Here is a 17867-nt window from a genome sequence, read left to right as displayed (position 1 = left end):
ATGAGGAGGAGGAGTCAAAGATTCTGGTTTTGAAAATTATGTGGTTCGCAGTATCATTAACTAAGATCCAGCACATAAGCAGAGTGAGTATGGCAAGAAAGATAATGAATGTAACTTGGCCATTTTTCATTTTCAAAGTATTTATGGGATATACGAGTTTAAATGCTAACATGACAGTTATAAATATAACTAATGTTCAAGAGAAAGTTCTAAACTGGAAATGAATATTTGCAACCCTCAACTTGATTCAAGTCATGAAAGATGTAATGATTCAAAAAGACCATTTTAACTAAAAATTGAAAAAACAAAAAAACAGAAGCTTGAAAGGTGTGGATGAAAAAGGGGCCATATACTAAACCCAAGAAGCTCAGGGGTGGCCTGTATGGTGGGCCTTACAAGCTCAGGGACCAAAAGCAACTACATAGGATGGCCGGAAGGTAAAGCTTCCTAACTACAGGCAAGTCACAGCAGGTAGGTATGTCCGAGGCTGGACTCTTCCCCGACAAAAGTCAATCTTTACCTTAACTGAGCCTGTACTGCCTTGTTTTAATCAATGACAAACAAGCCTTTGGAATTTCACAAAAACCCTCTCTTACCAGAGCCCCCAGGGCAGGACCTCCCACCAGAGCAGGAGACCGCAGAGCCCCTCATTGTTGTCTTCTTCCCTGCACACCACCTCCATGTGCTGTAAGTGTGAACTGTTAACTACCTGGCACCCATGAAAAAAAAGTAGTATGTGTCCATCGTAGTACTTTATATCCAATCTCAGCGATTTCTCCCACTTTGCTTTCTCCTGCCTCCCTAGTCTATCTTGACTGGATTTCATGTGACCTTCTCATGTCGGGAACATTTTCTCAATTTGTTGAGATTTTGCTTGCCAGCAATTGTTGTCAGTCTGGCTCAAATAAAAATTCTCTGCAAGTTAGGGTCTTTCTTGTTTCAGCAAAAGAAGCTGGTATGAAGAGAATGGGATTTTTGTAATTGATTCATCAATTATAAATTGATTTTACTTTATAGAGGGGGTTTATTACTAATAATAGAGCCTATCAAGACTGCATTATGAATCTAGGTTTTCTTTTGAGGGAAGCATTGTATTACAAAGTGTGAATTTTGAATTTAGGAATCTTGTGTTCAAATCTCCTTTAATTGGTACTTCAATTCACTTAAACATTGAGTAAAGGGAACAGTTATTCCTATCTCACAAATTTATTGTGTTTGGCACATAGTTAGTACTCAATGTGTTTTAATTAATTTATTATTACAGAATTCATTCTACATAAGCATAGAAAACTTTTAAACACATATATACTCATAAGCCAAGATTTGGTTCCAAATCAATTCCTGGTCAAGATTATATGCCAGAGTAAATGGTGTTCTCCCCCTACATGAAAGGATTACTTTTTCCAGGATGAGGGGGAGCCTGTTAGAGTGTGGAATTCTCAATCAGGCCTTCCTTAACTTCCAAAGCAAGTTTTATTCCTATTAATATTAGAATGTCACTAGAGATGAAAATAGTTTCTCGGTGACAAACGCAAGCTCTGAGCATAGGGCGCTTGTCCTCAATGAGTGCAAATATTCTTTTAGTGTAGGGGTCCTGCTTACGTTTGCTGCAAATCCAGTTCCTTGGGTGCACACACACACACACATTATATATATATACACACACACATATATATATATATGATGGAAAAAGCACACTAGATGCTCAATTTTTAAAGAGAGAATCAAGATGGGCAAATCCTGATATTTTTAACAAGTGCCCACATAGCAGAGCACAGGGTTAAACATGGGGGTTATAAAATGAAACTTACCAGCTCAAAATTGGCTCTGAATATGAATGGAGAATGGGTGTTACAGTGAGAGAGCTGCGTGGAAGCTTTTTTTCTACTGTGGATTTGAGTGACCTAATTCATGACTCCTTTCCAAAGCCCACTCTGATTCTACTTGATATTTTCGAGACAAGAATATTATTTCAATTAGGAGAAGACACTGCCGTGTTTTGCCACCGCAGTTGTAAACAAGGTGAAACAGAGATGATAATGTTATCTTGAAAAGAAAGACAATTTCAATAAGGGAGAAAGGATAGAAGATGGAAAAGGGAAAGAAGTGGAGAAAAAGGAGGAGGAAGAGAAATGAGGAAGGGGAGGGAGGGGAGGGAAGGAACGAAAGGGAGGAGGGCGAGCAGAAAGAGCAACAATGCTCCCACCTCACTACCCAAGGACTTCTACTCTGTGAGAAGAGAGGAAGAATTTACCGCCCGCAAGTACATATATTTTGGCATAAGGATTATTTAAGACCCAGTATTTTTGAGAAACTGCAGGCACAGGAAAAGCTCTGAAAGCCAAATAGAAGTTTCTTTTTGTAACAGGCATTTACATTTATAAGGAAAATATCCATTTGTAAGGATGCCTTCCTCTCCATACCAGGAAGAGAAAGATGACTAAATCTCTAGAAGCTCCTGTGAATGGAGGATTCAGTAACTTAAATCTGCAGGACAACCTTGCCTTTTTATATGATGCTTTTCAGGGTTACCTCCCGGAACTGCCCTCCCTTTGCCTCACCCCCAATACCTTATTTTGTTTCAGCTGATGATGTTACTTAAGGTGGTGGCCATTTTGAGTAGTTACTCAATTTGGGGTAGTTACTCAATTTGGGGTAGTTACTCAATTTTGGTGACTATGTCTCATGTATACAAGGGGCGTACCTGTTATTAAACTTATGTTTGTTTTTTTCTTTTGTTAATATGTCTTTTATTATAGGGGATCTCAGCCAAGAACCTAGACAGGTAAAAGGAAAATTGTTTTTCCTTCTCCAACACACAGAAGGTTAAATTTTTAAATCCTACATTTTTCAGAAGATACTGTAGCACCACAGCCCAGCTGAGTGCACTTAATGACTCCAGTTGGATGCCACTCACAGCAGAACCCTTCTTTCCTGGTGGTTGACTAAGGAGCAACAGAAATCTTTAATAAAACACTGGCAATGAAGCATCTAGAATCAGAGGAGTGTTCTGGACAATTTAGCTGAAGGTAAAAAGATAGAAAATAAGGAGAGATGGAAAAAATAGAGAGTAAAATCTTAGATAAAGAAGGAGACTTCTATCATTTAGCATGTGAATTGAAGAGAAGAATGAGGACTGATAAAATCATGTGTAGTGACAGAGAGGAGAAAATACGGAACTGACCTTCCTACAGCCTCTGGTTATCTGAAAGTGTGAGGAAAACTGTTGCATTCCAGTGAGAAGGATTGAAAATACTCAAAATTGTTTGTAAAAACACATGGGAAATAGAAGGGTTAGGATGATCTAAAAATGTTCTTGTATAGCATCATGAAGTGGATGGAGATTAGGAGTCTTAGGGCTAGTGCATCTCTCACGAGATTCTGACTCCTTCAGAAGTCAGGAATAGGTGGTAACTGCCTAGCACAGTGCACAGTGCATTGCAGTGAGGAAACTCAAATGCATGTGAAAATGTTTTGTAATTCATCATGGTAAACCCAAGAAGAAACTTATTTATCAAGACAGACTCTCTGTGGTTAAATGGGTCTAAATTTAAACTGGAGTCCAGTGGTGATTTGCTGACATGGCCTCTCACATATTCTGCATCCTGGGAAGAACCACGAAGTGAGCTTCTAACTTCCCGCACCACCATCTCCTGCCGGTTTATGACCGCTGGTTTGGTGGGAATGGGAACTATAGATATGAATTTCCTTCATAAAAGTCAGCTTCTATTTTGTCTAGGTAGAGAGCACTTTTCATTTCCACCAGAAGTTGCATTTCCCCCTTTTACAAATTGTTCAGTTGGATAAAGTTTCCTCTTTTTTTACCTTCTTTTTGGGAACTTTTGTCGACAGCATGTATTAGACGGATATCAGTTTCAGTTTCCATTATTTTTCTCTTTAACAACATCTGTATATATAAACTTTCCCTAATTTTAAAAACATGTGAAAAGCAGTGGGAATGTTTGGAAAAGGAAATTAGTGGAGGTAGTAAACTATTTTCTATTACATTTCAAAACTTCCCTTAGAAATATAAAATCCTTTTTATTAATTTAAAGTTATAAAAGATGATCTGAATAACTTTATGTGATATCCCGTTATATGTTAAATAATATATTATAATTTGTGTATTAAGTACAAACTTAGTTTTAAGAAGCTGAACATCTATACTGGAGAAAATTCCACTATTTTAGCAAAACAAAGAAAGTTAATATATTTTTTGGTGAATTGTCCTTCATAATGGCAAGTAGATATCAAAATACTGACTCTTAGAAACAGAAGCTATGGATGATCCAAACTTTGTAAAACTTCATGAAACTATTTCTAATCAGTCACATTTGGAAATACATATTTCACTTGACAGATTTTACATATTACTTTTCTGCTCTCCTTAGGATAGCCCAGAGGGAGGAATTCTTCCACATCCTAGAAGTTAGCTTCCTTATTTTTCAGAGTGACTGTGGAAGGTAGGGCTGAGAAGTCAGGAGAATGTTATCAATGGTGAGGCATGAAAGTTGAAGAAATATAGAAAAACACCCCTTATGACCTAATATTAGGTTAAAATCAATTTTCATTCTTTTCAGTCTCAATCCAGAGTTACCTTGAGTGTTGACTGTGCCAGAAAACATTAAACTAAAATAGTAATTTAATTATTTTATTACTATTCACATCACTTAAAAATGTGCTGCTGTTGCTAATATTTAATATTTAAGTCTTGATAACTGGCCTTTTCCTTTTCAATGAAAAGTATATTTGCAGCATCACTGGAAATACCAAAGCCAAAGGCTAGAGGGAATGAGATTTGCAACTGCTTTCCAATTTAGAAATTTTTAAAGTGTTTATGTCCTTCCTCTATAGCCTACTTTATTATTTTTTGTTTTGTTTCAAGAAAAAGAAAAATGAACACTGAATTCTCATTTTGACAGCACTAACGTAAATGCAAGTTCAGCAGCCCCCGTCCTCTTCACTCTACTTTGTTTTTCAAGACACAGTGTAATGAGGGAAAAAATGAATCACCTCGAAAGTCGGTTACATTTAAGCATAAAAGTATTTGCAATACATCATTTCTTATGGGAAAAATTATTTGCTTCATCCAATTGAAATGCAATATACTCATAGCATTGGATATGGCATTACACAAAAATTTTACCTATGAGATAGCTTTTAGAAAGAATGTTTTTGTGGTGACAATATTGAACAATTTATGTTCAATGTTTTATTCATAACATACTGTAATCCCTGTTTTTGTTATTATTATTTATGGTGAACAAAGGAATAGCTCTGGGTTATTTAGGAACAGGGGAGGATTTATTGGAAAAGCAGATGGAAGCTTCCATGGCATGAACAATCTGATTGATGGGAAACCAAGGATCAGAAAGAATATGAACCGGGCTAGCGCTACGGAGCCAGGTAGCAGGAAATAGGGATGGTTTCCTCAAGCTACTACTCCCACCCATTTTTTAATAAGTTTCTTAGTTTCTTTTTCTTTTTAAATTATTTTTTTCTTTTTAACCAAGCCTTTTGGGGAAGCTAATGTCTTTCCAAATCATATTGATAGAAGAGGGAAGTAATTTTTAATCTGGTCTTTTGAAATCACACAAAAATGTAATCTTAGTTTAGTTTAAAATAAGTTCCAGTTGAAATACCTACCAGGCAGGGAAGAACAAAAGGCATAATAATGCTAGATTGTACTTCACATAAATAATAGATAGAGGGAGTAAACATTTTAACTTTAGTCTGAGAACAGAGAACTGTCAAACAGGATTTATTCTGCAAATAAGAAATGAAGCAGAATAACCACCTGTGTACATAGCGATTTTTTGAGACAGATGTTCTGTCTTGCAAAAGCATACTTTAAAGTTTGGTACACAGGAGACAAATTAAAAGCTTCTTCTGACACTTCTATGAAATATCTGTGCTAGTAACATAAACTAAATAAAATAAGGGAATGATGTTTTGTTTTCCATAGTCATATAACACTATTTGAAATATCTTTGGCTCTAAAAATAATTGAAGTCTATTGTAAATATAGTTAGAAAATTATATTGTTTCCTTTTTCTGGTGAAATACACAAGCTCAAGGGATGTATATTTTCAAGTGAGTTTATGTTAAATTAATTTTATTTGGCTTAGTACATAAGTCGATGTGCCTTTGCTTGAGGAATATTGGTCCTACCAATGAGAGGTAAATACAAGAAAGTAAAAAGGACACACAGTTTGTTTTTGGGATACTTAGGTTCTCGATTCAAATTATAACCTTGACTGATTTACTCACTTAACCTGCACATTCTTTTCTGCCTCCCTAGGCATTGCTTATGTGCTTCATTAAGGATTTTAATAACTCCCTTAACTCCCCACAAGATATTTGATAATTGGGTCAAATGATTGATGATTGATTACTGATGATTACTCAGTTAAAAAACTCATTAGGGTAACAATTCTAAAGGTATGAGCTAATTTCACCCATGTACTTGAAGAAAATAAAACATAAGTACCAATTTTCTGTCACTTTGCAAATCTCTTATACCTAAGCCCTCTCTTTCTTGTTCATAAAAATACTAGAATATAGGCATTGATACATTTATACATAATTGTGATTGCTCTTCTTTAAAGTATTTCTGTCTTGAGAGTATTTCATAGGGGATAAATCCTAATGTTTCACCAGATATGAAACAACACAGTGACAGTAACCAGAGGGGAAAGGAAAGGGAAATAACACAGGAAAGAAGGGAAAAGGCCGTAAATGAACATGTGGAAAGGGCCCATGAACAAAGCCAAAGGTGGGTAGGATTGAGGGTGGGGGTGGGGGAGGGGGGAGGGTTGGTGGGACAATGGAGATGACTGTATTCAAACATCAATTAAAATTTTTAAAAAGAAACAATTCAAAATAGTAATATTACTGACAAGAATTTTCAAACACATAGGTTTGCTCAATAGTTCTTCATTAAGTGTGCAACTAAAAAAAACAAGTTATATTTACATCTATATACATGTCTAGTAAAATAGCTTGGAAAAGAAAAATAAACCAAAATATTGGCAAATGCTGGAATTTGCAATTTTTACTTTCTTCTTTATGCCTTTCTGTATTTTCCAGATTTCGTATAAGTAATGCTTCTATAAGTAGTAAAGACATCTGCTAGACTGGAACCTGATGTTTGGCAGGAAATTTCTCGGTGTTTGAAATGTTTTGATAAATTAAAAGACCTAAAAATGATGATGAGTGTGTCTTTATTCCCCATTCTTGATTTTGAAAAGTTGAATTTGCTAAAGCTCTAGACAGGGAAATTTTTATAGAAATATTCTCTATGCATAGATATTAATAACTGAGTGATTAGAAAACAAAGTTCTCTAACTCATTGTCTTTAGGTTATATTTTTGTCTTTATGCATCCTAATACTAGTTTCTTTATTTGGTAATGTTTGTTTGGTGATTTGGTTTTAAAACTTTCCTCCATTTCAGCTTTTTTTTCTGTGTAATTACTTTTAAAAATAGAAAATGACATTAACACACTTCCAAAATAATGTTACCTTAAAAACGCTAATGGACTAACTTTCTGAATGCAGAGTAACTAACTCTCCTACTGTCTTGGGTTTGGAGTTGGCCTTGGAATTAAGGGAAAAGCTTTATTTATTATTCCCGTTTTCAGAGTAAATTCATTCTTTAAAAATCCTTTTTACGTGGTAGGATGTGGCTCAAACAAGTAGAAAGATCAAAGGTGTACAAAGTAACACAAACTAGACTTTATATCCAAGAATGACAACTAATCTAAACTTTCAATAGTATTAGTCAACAAAAGCTTTTTTTTAAGGCATATTGTGGAAATTGGTTTTCGCCATGAAGAACCATGGCAAGGTTCCCTCCCTCCCTCCCTCCCTCCTCCCCTCCTCTCTAGCTCTCGCTTTCACTCTCTTTCTTTCAAAATCAAGCAAACAACACTTGAAGCAGCTGCAACTTCATTTATAAAACAGGGCAGTGAAATTTCTTGGGTGGAAATCATGGCTGCCTGTCTCTGGATGTCTGCTCTTCCTAACCATACTGGAAATGAGAGGGTCTTCTTTTCTGCATGTGTGCTTACTAATTTTTTTAATAAAAGGAAATGCCAAAATGCAGTTATCAGAAGCAAGGTTTGCAAACAGGGAAACCTGAAGTTTATCCTCTGGTAAGCACAGGAAATACCAAGCCAACTAACCAGTGAACCCTCCAATACTATACAATATTAATATTGAAATTCTGTAACTGCATTCTGAAACATCTCTTTTTGTTTAAGGATGCAAATAAGGGACTCTTAAGAATTCTTAACATTTCTCAAAGCCCAATTAGAAAATGTATTTTATAGTCCAAGATTTATCAGTGTCCTAACTTTATAAACGTAGTTTTGGTTATTTTTGGCGGCGGGGGGTTCAAGAGGCAGCACCTGAGAAAGGGAAGCAGACAACTATTGAGAACGTACCAACCACATCTGCCCCAATGCTTAGCTAGTTTAAATTTTTGTTTCATTTTAATAGACCTCAAAAATGCTACTCTATAAGTGACCAACATTGATGGAATAGTAGCCACCGGCAAAACCTCATCTGATTACTCGTAGCAAATATGCAAACTGATCAACCAATTAGTTCATTTAAGTGCGAGTTTCCATTTCAGGGGCAGGCTTTTGTTGGAGCTCTCAGTTATCTGGCAATTAATAGGGGGCAGACTATGACTTGGTTGAAATTCACAGACATTTAAGTAGAGTTTTAAAAAGTGTAAACTATATTTGGAACTAGTTTTTACCCTGGGCAAGAGATCTGAGCATAAGGGAGGAATGTGCTCAACTATCACTTAAAGATTTTCATAGTTTAATATTTGGTCCTAAATCAAGCAAACATTGTGGCAGTTTTCAAGAACTTCCACAATGGGCCCTCAACAAAAATGACAACAATAATCGCAACCACAATCACAACTGAAATATTTTTTGACTAAAATCTATGGAACTACTTTCCTGCTCTGGCCCATCTTCATTCTCTACTGAAGACTGAGTAGGTGGAATTAGACTTAATATCCAGAATGATCAAGGACTTCATTTAGAAATAAGCCTGTTATTGCACTGTGAATTTTCAAATATTGAAATGACATAGAGAGCCTATAAAAGGCCCTGTCACCAGTGCCACTTGCAGCTTCCCAGGCCTGCTGCCCATCACTGCGACTGGTCATGAAGGGCGTTGTCCCCACAGCCCAGTGCCTAAAGCTGCTGGCACCCTGGGGGCCAGAGAGTGTTTCAGCCCACAAATCGTGTGCTGATCTTAGAGGCAGAGAAGGGCGCAGTCTGGGACTCTCCACGCAGTGTGAAGTTGCGGAGTCCCAGGGGCATAGCCCAGTGTGTGGGACTCAGCTTTAGCGCAAGCAGGCCCCCAACTGGGAGAGCGAGGGGAACCAGAAGGGGCGAGTGAGACTGCTCACCTTCTGTTTATGTCTTTGGCCCCCAAATCCCATGTGCTCTGGCAGCGCCCCACTTTATAGCCAATCCCAGGGACTAAACTGCAGGTCAGCACCTCCAGGGCTGCGGCGTTAACCCCCACGGTACACGTGTAGCTGTGACCTCTCCAGCCTGTGCAAATTCTGAGAAAGCTTCCTCCTGCTGTGTCATGCATGCGTTGCTGGGTTGCTATGGTAATGCAACCCTGATTTTGTTTACCTTTTATCCCCGAGGTATGGAAATCTACTACGGATCCCCTGTAGCTGAAGTCCCACCGCCGCTAACATTTCCGGATCCTTCCCTTACCGTGGGGAATGCAGGTGCCATCTCAGGGTCCCGCCCCTCTCCCCAGCGATCTCTCCAGATCCCCTGTGTCAGAAGGACATTTTTCTTACTCATAAGGATAACACCGAGAAGAAGCTGTGAAAGTGGCATCGATGTGAGTACTACTCCGTTTTAAATAAACTGCTTTGGTAAAAAATTATTGATGTTCTTTGAACACCAGTTTTTTACAAAAACTGGTGTTCAAAGAAAAATCCTATTTAATCCCAGGGGTAAAATCCCATTTAATCCCAGCACTGCTGTAGAAGCTTTATTATTCAAGCCCTCAAATTGGAAATACAAGCATAATGTTATAGCAAGTAGTTGGTCTGTGCTTTCTGTGAGTTAAAGTATCTCAAGTAGCCCTGGCTGGTGTAGCTCAGTGGGCTGAGTGCAGGCTGCAAACCAAAGGATAGCTGGTTCGATTCCCAGTCAGGGCACATGCCTGGGTCTCAGGCCAGGTCCCCAGTCAGGGGCATGCAAGAGGCAGCCAACCATACATTGATGTTTTTCTCCCTCTATTTCTCCCTCCTTTCCCCTCTCTCTAAACATAACTAAATAAAATCTTAAAAAATAAAGTATCTCAAGTATATTCAAAAAGAAAAATAGATACATTCATTTTACTTACTCTTTTTCCTGAAAAATATTGCATATGTAGTCATCAGCATAGCATTTATTCAGAAAATATTGCATTAAATGTTAAATGTATACTTTATATTCATGAATTTTTTTCAGTGGGTGTTGGTCCTATTTCTGGTATTGACTAGTTACACAGGATTGAACTGTTTTTATACTGATAATAGACTCACTGTTAAAAATTGTAATGAGCCTTTATTCACATGCAGCAGGGGTGGCCAAACCCCAGACTGCAGACCACTGCGTGTCAAACACCTGTTAGAAACCAGGCCACCAGCAAGCTCACCTGAGCTCCGACTCCTGTCCCATCCCTCTTTCCCCATCCCCTCCCATCTTCCAGGAAACAGGTCTTTGGAGCCAAAGAGGCTAGGGGTCGCCAACATGCAATATTATTCACTTACTAAAACCAATATTCGCATTATTTAGAGACACCTTCGACATAATCCCCATGACAAAGCGAATTTACTACTTAACGCCCACAGCTTTAGCATTTAGAGAACTAACCTCAGGGACTTCTCTTGAGATTTTACTCCCCGAAACAGCTTTTTAAAAGCTCTGGATTTTGAGGCACAACAATTGGCATTGTCTATCACACCTGGACAAATGTGTGTACTTCAGAGCAGTTTCCTAGCATTCTCTTTCTAAACAATGCCTCCTTTGAAAGTCAACACTGTACTCAGTGGCGCTTCTATTTTTGTCTTCCTTGGTCAGTACCAGGGCAAGGACATAATGGGCCCTTCAGAGAGCCTGTCAGAGTGACATGGTGCTCAAGGGAAAGCTAATCATCTAATGATTTCAAGGCCGTTCGAGTCCGCTACCCAGTTCACTCCTGTAAACAATCAGTTCTGATGAGTGCCCCAAAAGCCGAAACGCCGCACATGTCTGCCACGTTTACGGGAGTAGAGCCCTGCACGTGTGCAAGGCATGTGACCCAATGCTCTTCGGAACTCAGCTCAAAAAAACAGGACCGAATGAAACAAAATGTAAAACAGGTTATAAATATGAGCATTTGTTAGTTTAATGGTTTAAATATGAACTATCCAAAAGAATTATATGCAATTGTGTTCAATAAGAAGATAATTTGAAACTGAATAAAAAATACAGAATGGGGATTTGGAGTTGTTCAGTACATATTTAACTTGAAGAAACTACAGATTAAAGTAACTCAATTTTTATGAAACTCAATTTGTACAAAAAATATCTGAAGATTGAGTATGAAAACATTGGAAATAAAATGCATTTTTACGTAAAAGTCAGATCACTTGGAGACTGAAAACTCTTCAAATAAACAGTTATTAATGCAAATTATGTTTTGTTACCTAAACATTTTTTAAGATTTAAAAGCTTCATTTGTTACTTTTTCAGTGATCCAACATTTCAAATGAGAATTACAAGATTCATAGTTTCCTTTTCCTTGAACCAAAATGAAACCCTTTAAGAAAAAGTCTTTTGGTAGTGAATCACTAGCAATTAATAGCTCAAGGCCTTGTTTAAAGAATCTCAACAACACCAAAAAGCAGAAGAGGATATGAAAAGAAAGAAAATCTGGACCAAGTATGGTCTAAAAAATTAATTTAAGACATTCTTTTTCCTCTTGCCTCTTCCAACAAAGTAATAACAGTTGGGAGTCTTTCACATAGAATTGGCCTCAAGCAGTACATGAAATAGAGAGAATGCAGAGATGGAGAATTGAAGCTGAAATTGTTTCAAAGACCTCAATCTACTACACTACCCTAAAATACTGAAATAGGAGACTTTAAGAAAATGTCTAGCTGGTTTGGGAAAGAAATGGAATTCCAGGTTAATGCTCAGACTCAAGAAAATATATTTTATATCATGAGATTTAAAATACCTAATTTAATATTCTAAAATTTTTTGAACATATTATTGTGGCAAAAATCAGATATCATTAATAGAATTACTTTTGAAAGTATCATAAATAGTGTATTTATTTTAAAAAGTTACAACCTATTTTTAAAAATTATAATTTATAACCTTAAGGTTTATTTACACAAATGAATTTTATTAAAAGACTGTACTATGTATATATCTAAAGGCTATATACTATATATATAAATACATAAATATGTGTTACAAATAAATATAAACATACAATATATTTATATTCCAACTCATGTTCTCTCTTACCACACATGCAATGTATGTTAATGTATATATATGTTACATATGTGGCTTGCATGTGTGCATAAATTATATAAATTATATGTACTATATTTATATGTTTGCTATATTTATATGTAGGTTATATAAATCTATAAAATATGTATTTTTACTGACAGATGTCAACTTCTTTCATTTATGACAAAAAATGACTTTTTCATATAATGGCATGAAATATGAGCCAGAAAGCACTGAGAGTCATACAATTAATTAATATGAATATTCAAAGATTAAAATCAAATTTAAGATGCCAAGAGCCCCAAGGTTAGAACACATATACACACATATCATTTTTGTAAAGTAAGTTCAGGATCACTTATACCCCACAACAGAGTTCCAGGATCTAATTATTTTATTTTGCTAAATGTAAAAAAAGGTATAAGTGGTAATAAGATTTAGTGAAAGAAAAAGTTTTAGAGGCTAGGATTATTAGATGATTAAATGTAAAGTAATTTTTAGAGGCTTCCAAAATACTCGATATATCAAAAATTCCCAGTAATAATAATAACAAACATAAGACATTTGTTTTGTTTCAAGCAATGATCAGAAATCTTTTACTAATTTCTAACTCATAGTAAACTTGGACTTTTCACAGTTGCCATCCATAACATGGGTGATGCCAACCTTGATCCTGTCGTCTGGGAGACGACACGGTACGGTGCAGAGTCCATCATTGGTGCAGAGTACGGTACGGTGCAGAGTTCATCATTGGTAAGTATGGTCCTATTCTCCTCCCAAGGAAAATAATTCTCAGTTACTCTTCATTCATATTGATCCAACTTCTTAAAATTATAATTTTAAATAAATAAATATGCTCAAACATACTAGGTATGATCTCTTTATGTTTACAAATCTAACAATGCTATCAAGCTAAACATATTTTCAAATAAAAAATGAACAAATCTATAAAATTATTAGGTTTATTGTTCCTTCTGTATAATGGATCATTTTTAAACCTACTGATTGCTATTTTGCCAGGTCCATCAACTGAATAGTATGCCCCAAAATGTAACTCTGGAAAATTTTAAAGTTAGTAATTAATGAAAAATTAATTTTTCATCGTGTAGCTGCCCAAGTCAAAGCTTTATCTATTAGTTCCCTTGCTTATTAAAATTACCACCTACCAATCTGCAGTGGTCTGCCTATTTCTTTGGTCTCTCCTTGCCCTCCATTTCAGATTTCCCCTCAAAATCTGGAGGTTGCAAACCAACACATTTTTCCATCCTCTCCCTAGCTCCTTCATCACCAAACCCTGGCAACCATTTTCTACTCTGTTTTTATGAGTTCAACATTATTTTTAGATTCCACATACAAGTAACATCATACAGGTATTAATCTTTCTCTATCTAGCATATTTCACTTAGCATTATAATCCTCAAGGTCCATCAATGTGCCTGAAATGACAGAATTTCTTTTAAAAAATTATTATCTTTTTAAATATTTCAGCATTTCTGGATATTGCAGTCAAAATAATGAAAATTTCTTTTGGTTACCTATATTGATCAAAACATAAAATTTAATATATTCATCTTTCCTAAGAACAGTTTTCATATTTGGAGTTTTCATACCTACCAGACATTTGAGGGTTAGTTTATTTTTAGGATGAGTGTCTGGAAGGTTAACATTCTGTGATTCTAGTTAAAGACACATTCATAAGTTTCAGCATTTGCTCAGATCCAGGGTTAGATTAAGGATGGTTTATAAAATGTAGGCAGACTGATGACATCACTCATACCTGTGGGGAGGAAAGGCTGCAAAGATAATCAGACACAGAGTGAGGTGGGAGAATAAAATACTGTAATTCGGTACGATAGTACTTCAAAAAACACACCTGAAAAAGATACCTCCAACCTAGTTGTATTTATTGAGCAACCATCATTGAATACCTCCTATGTACTATGCACAGAGGATGCAAAAATGAAATGGAACAGTCCCTGCTTTCAGCAAGCACAACCTTATGTTTCCTCTTGAAAGCCTCTGCTCCCAGCGGTAACAGAGCAGAAAACTAGGACTCCTACTGACCCCCACAAGAGGTGATTTCACTCCCAGTCCTTGGCCAGGAAGCCCAGTTGGTTAGAGTGTCATCCTTATAAGCCAAGGTTGCAGGTGTGCCTCCCCAGTTAGAGCACATGCAAGAATCAACCAATGACTGCCCAAGTGTGAGTAGAACAACAAAATGTCTGTCTGTCTCTCTGTCTCTTTCTCTCCCCTGCTTTTCCCTTCCCTCTCTTTCTCTCTCTCTCAAAAAAATTAAGAATAACATTGACTATCTTTATTCTCATTTAATGAAAAAAAGCAATCTTTTAAAACATTATTGCTTGTTTCTAATAATATAATAATATGTACATTATATTAATAATCTCCCAGTCATTAAAGTACATTGCTGGAGTATGAAATCTGAAAGACAGCGAAAATGAGGACTTGGCAGGCCATTTCTAAAAGGTTATTGACTACTGATTTAATTGCTGGATGCTAAAAGTAGTATGTACCAGATATAGAATGGAAATAAAAGCATCTGGAGCAAATACTTTGATAAATTAACCACTTCTTTATTCTTATGAATGAAGACTGCTTTCATCTGTCAGGGAAAATCTCAGTATTTCAAAGATAATAAACTGATATCTTGATCAAACTGTCCCTGGAAGATGAATTGTCAAATACATAATGCAAATACATCTGTGAACACCTTGGTTTCCTTCCCTGGAAAAACAGAGATTCTCGTCATCTTCTCAGGCAAGGGATAAAAATAGAACACTGTGAGAAAACGCCATTCCCTTAATGAAGTTTTTCTTATTGGAAGCCCCAGTGTCTGAGAGTTCTGCTGACGTTTGTGCCTGTGACAGTCTGTGACATTCTGATTTTAATGGCACAGCTTTGTCTTTGGGGCAGCTCGCTCTGACAAAGAACACAGTTTATTTTTGCCTATTTAGGTGGCGATGAGAGGCAGGTCAGAGATCCCTTAAACTGCTTGCCAAAATCTTCCTTTCATGTCTATAATAAAAATTCTTTAATTAAGTAAAAACATTATTTAAAGTCTTCTAAAATCATATATTCATGACATGGCAACCTAGAGCACACTGTTTTGAAACTTATTTTGATATCTATCTCTCTATATAAAATAAATATATATTTTAAATGATATGTGTATATATAAATTTGTGCATACATTATATACATAATATTTTATCATGTAAAATTGGTTTGTGGACAAAAATTTCAAATAAGCATTTACTGACCCTCTTACAAAGGATCAACTAAGAATCCTAAAAATCATCTTAGTTTTTTAAAGTATTTTGTAATCAGAGTTATATCTAGATCAATATATCAGGGTCTACTTGTCTAAGGCTTTCATTTTTCTCTCTCTACCCTTCCCATTAGTATTTTTTCTGCATCATACCCGAGAACTCTTCTCCGTGCTTCAGTCTTTAAACTCAGTGGTACTGCGATGAGTGAGCTAGAACGCTTAGTGTTGAGACTGGGTTGTATAATACAGTCCACCATGACTTACCCTGCCTCTTCTGCTCCTTTGCTAAGCAGATGGTCGGAGTTAGGAGGACATCTGTGGCTTTGAAAGAAATGTGTTTTCAGTGCAACCCCAACTGACCTAGATAGAGAATGAACTTCTGATCTTCACCTCGTTTAGCCCTTTGTCTAACCAAGCAAGATAATCAGTCCGGGTGCTAAGTCTATAAACTAAGGAAACACTAATGTAAGTGCAAGAAGAATATAATCAGATTCAGGATGGCATTTTGCTGTGGCAATATTTATTCAGGCCAATATCCCAGAAAGGAAAAGCTAATGGTTTCAAAAGTATAGGACAAAAGACATGTCAGGTTACAAACAATAGTTCTAATAAAGAAGAATTGAAATGCTCTAGGCAGTTACATAGAATGATATAGAGAAAAGGAGTGACAGAACTTGAAAATCAAGAGGGAAATAACTGGGGAAAGAAGGGAAAGGGTGGCCAGTGAACATATAAAGGACCCATGGACATAGTCAAAGGAGGGTGGGATTGAGGGTGGGGGGTGGGGGTAGTTTGGGTGGGGGAAAGTGGTGGTGGGAAAATGGAGACAACAGTATTTGAAAATTAATAAAAATAATTTAAAAAATTAAATTAGTTCCACACTAAAATATAAGAAAACAGATATTTACCATGGTCATAATGTTGAACGTTATCCTAGCACCTTACATGTATTTTAATTTAATTATCACAGTATCTCTCCAAAGTACATAGATATCTCCAACCACATTTTACAGTCTGAGAAATCTGGGATTAAAAGAAGTTAAGTGACCCACTCTCTCATGATAACAAATATTTCCTAAGGGCACCTTCTTAAGAAAGGAAAGAGAATAAAACAAAGAGATAAAATAGTCAGCAATTATTACTAACGTGTCTGTGTTTGAAAAGAATTGAAGGAGAAAGTGCAGGGATGGGCTAGAGTTTATTATAAAAGAAGCAGCTTCAGGAAATATGGGGTGATTTGGAATAGGTGGACCTGTTTTGCCAAACCTTTACAATTATTGGAAAATGTACACACAGAAGTGACACCTTGGTGCCGATATTTGTGAATGGAAATGTGCAGGGCACCCTCTAAATGTAGGCAACATATGCTAAAATAGCTAGTTCTAAACGATGTGACAACAGAGGAGCCATTCAGCAGGCTATTAGTGATACAAGGAACAGAAGGTGCTGCCTTGAGAGCTTGTATAGGAATACTCTGATTAAGATTTAGGTCATTTCCCTGGTGGGTGTGGTTCAGTCAGTTGGAGCATCGTTCCATAAACCAAAAGGTCACTAGTTTGAGTCCCAGCCAGGGCACACCATAAAGTGCCTGAAATTAAAAATTAGAGAAGTATGGTATCAAAATAGTGCTATTCCTGCTTAAGAGTTATTAAGAGTTAATATACCAAGAATTTATCATGAGAGGCCTTACATAATTAGGGCCTTAAAATAGCAAGTTGAAAGTCTAAAATAAAATTTAAAACAAGAGTCCCTTTGTCTGACTTATGGCATTACTTCGTAGATATTGAACTTCTTTTTTTTCTTTTTTAAATATATTTTATTGATTATACCATTACAGTTGTTCTATTCCCCTGCTTCATTCCCCTCCACCCTGCACGCCCCCTCCCCCACCATTACCCCCTTTAGTTTATGACCACATGTCTCAAGTTCTTTAGAGCTTCTTTGTAAGAAAAATATCACAATAGGATCTTTTTTGAAATAAAAATCTGAAACAATTTACATCTTATAGTTTTGTCAGTTAAATGTTGGTCCTTTCTTT

The 17867-nt window shown here is 36.3% G+C and overlaps 1 pseudogene; it reads left to right on the top strand.

Annotated features, from left to right (window-relative positions):
* Positions 1 to 13194: 13194 nt before the first annotated feature.
* The window catches only part of LOC118999889 (serine/threonine-protein phosphatase 2B catalytic subunit beta isoform-like), a 58767-nt pseudogene continuing 54094 nt past the window's right edge, over positions 13195 to 17867 (top strand).

The sequence above is a fragment of the Sturnira hondurensis genome, unplaced genomic scaffold, assembly GCF_014824575.4.
Source record: "Sturnira hondurensis isolate 20B ecotype Veracruz unplaced genomic scaffold, ASM1482457v3 Scaffold0015509, whole genome shotgun sequence".
Classification (NCBI taxonomy): Eukaryota; Metazoa; Chordata; class Mammalia; order Chiroptera; family Phyllostomidae; genus Sturnira; species Sturnira hondurensis.
The sequence above is the reverse complement of the archived record's forward strand: the minus strand, read 5'-3'. Positions and strand labels throughout refer to the sequence as shown.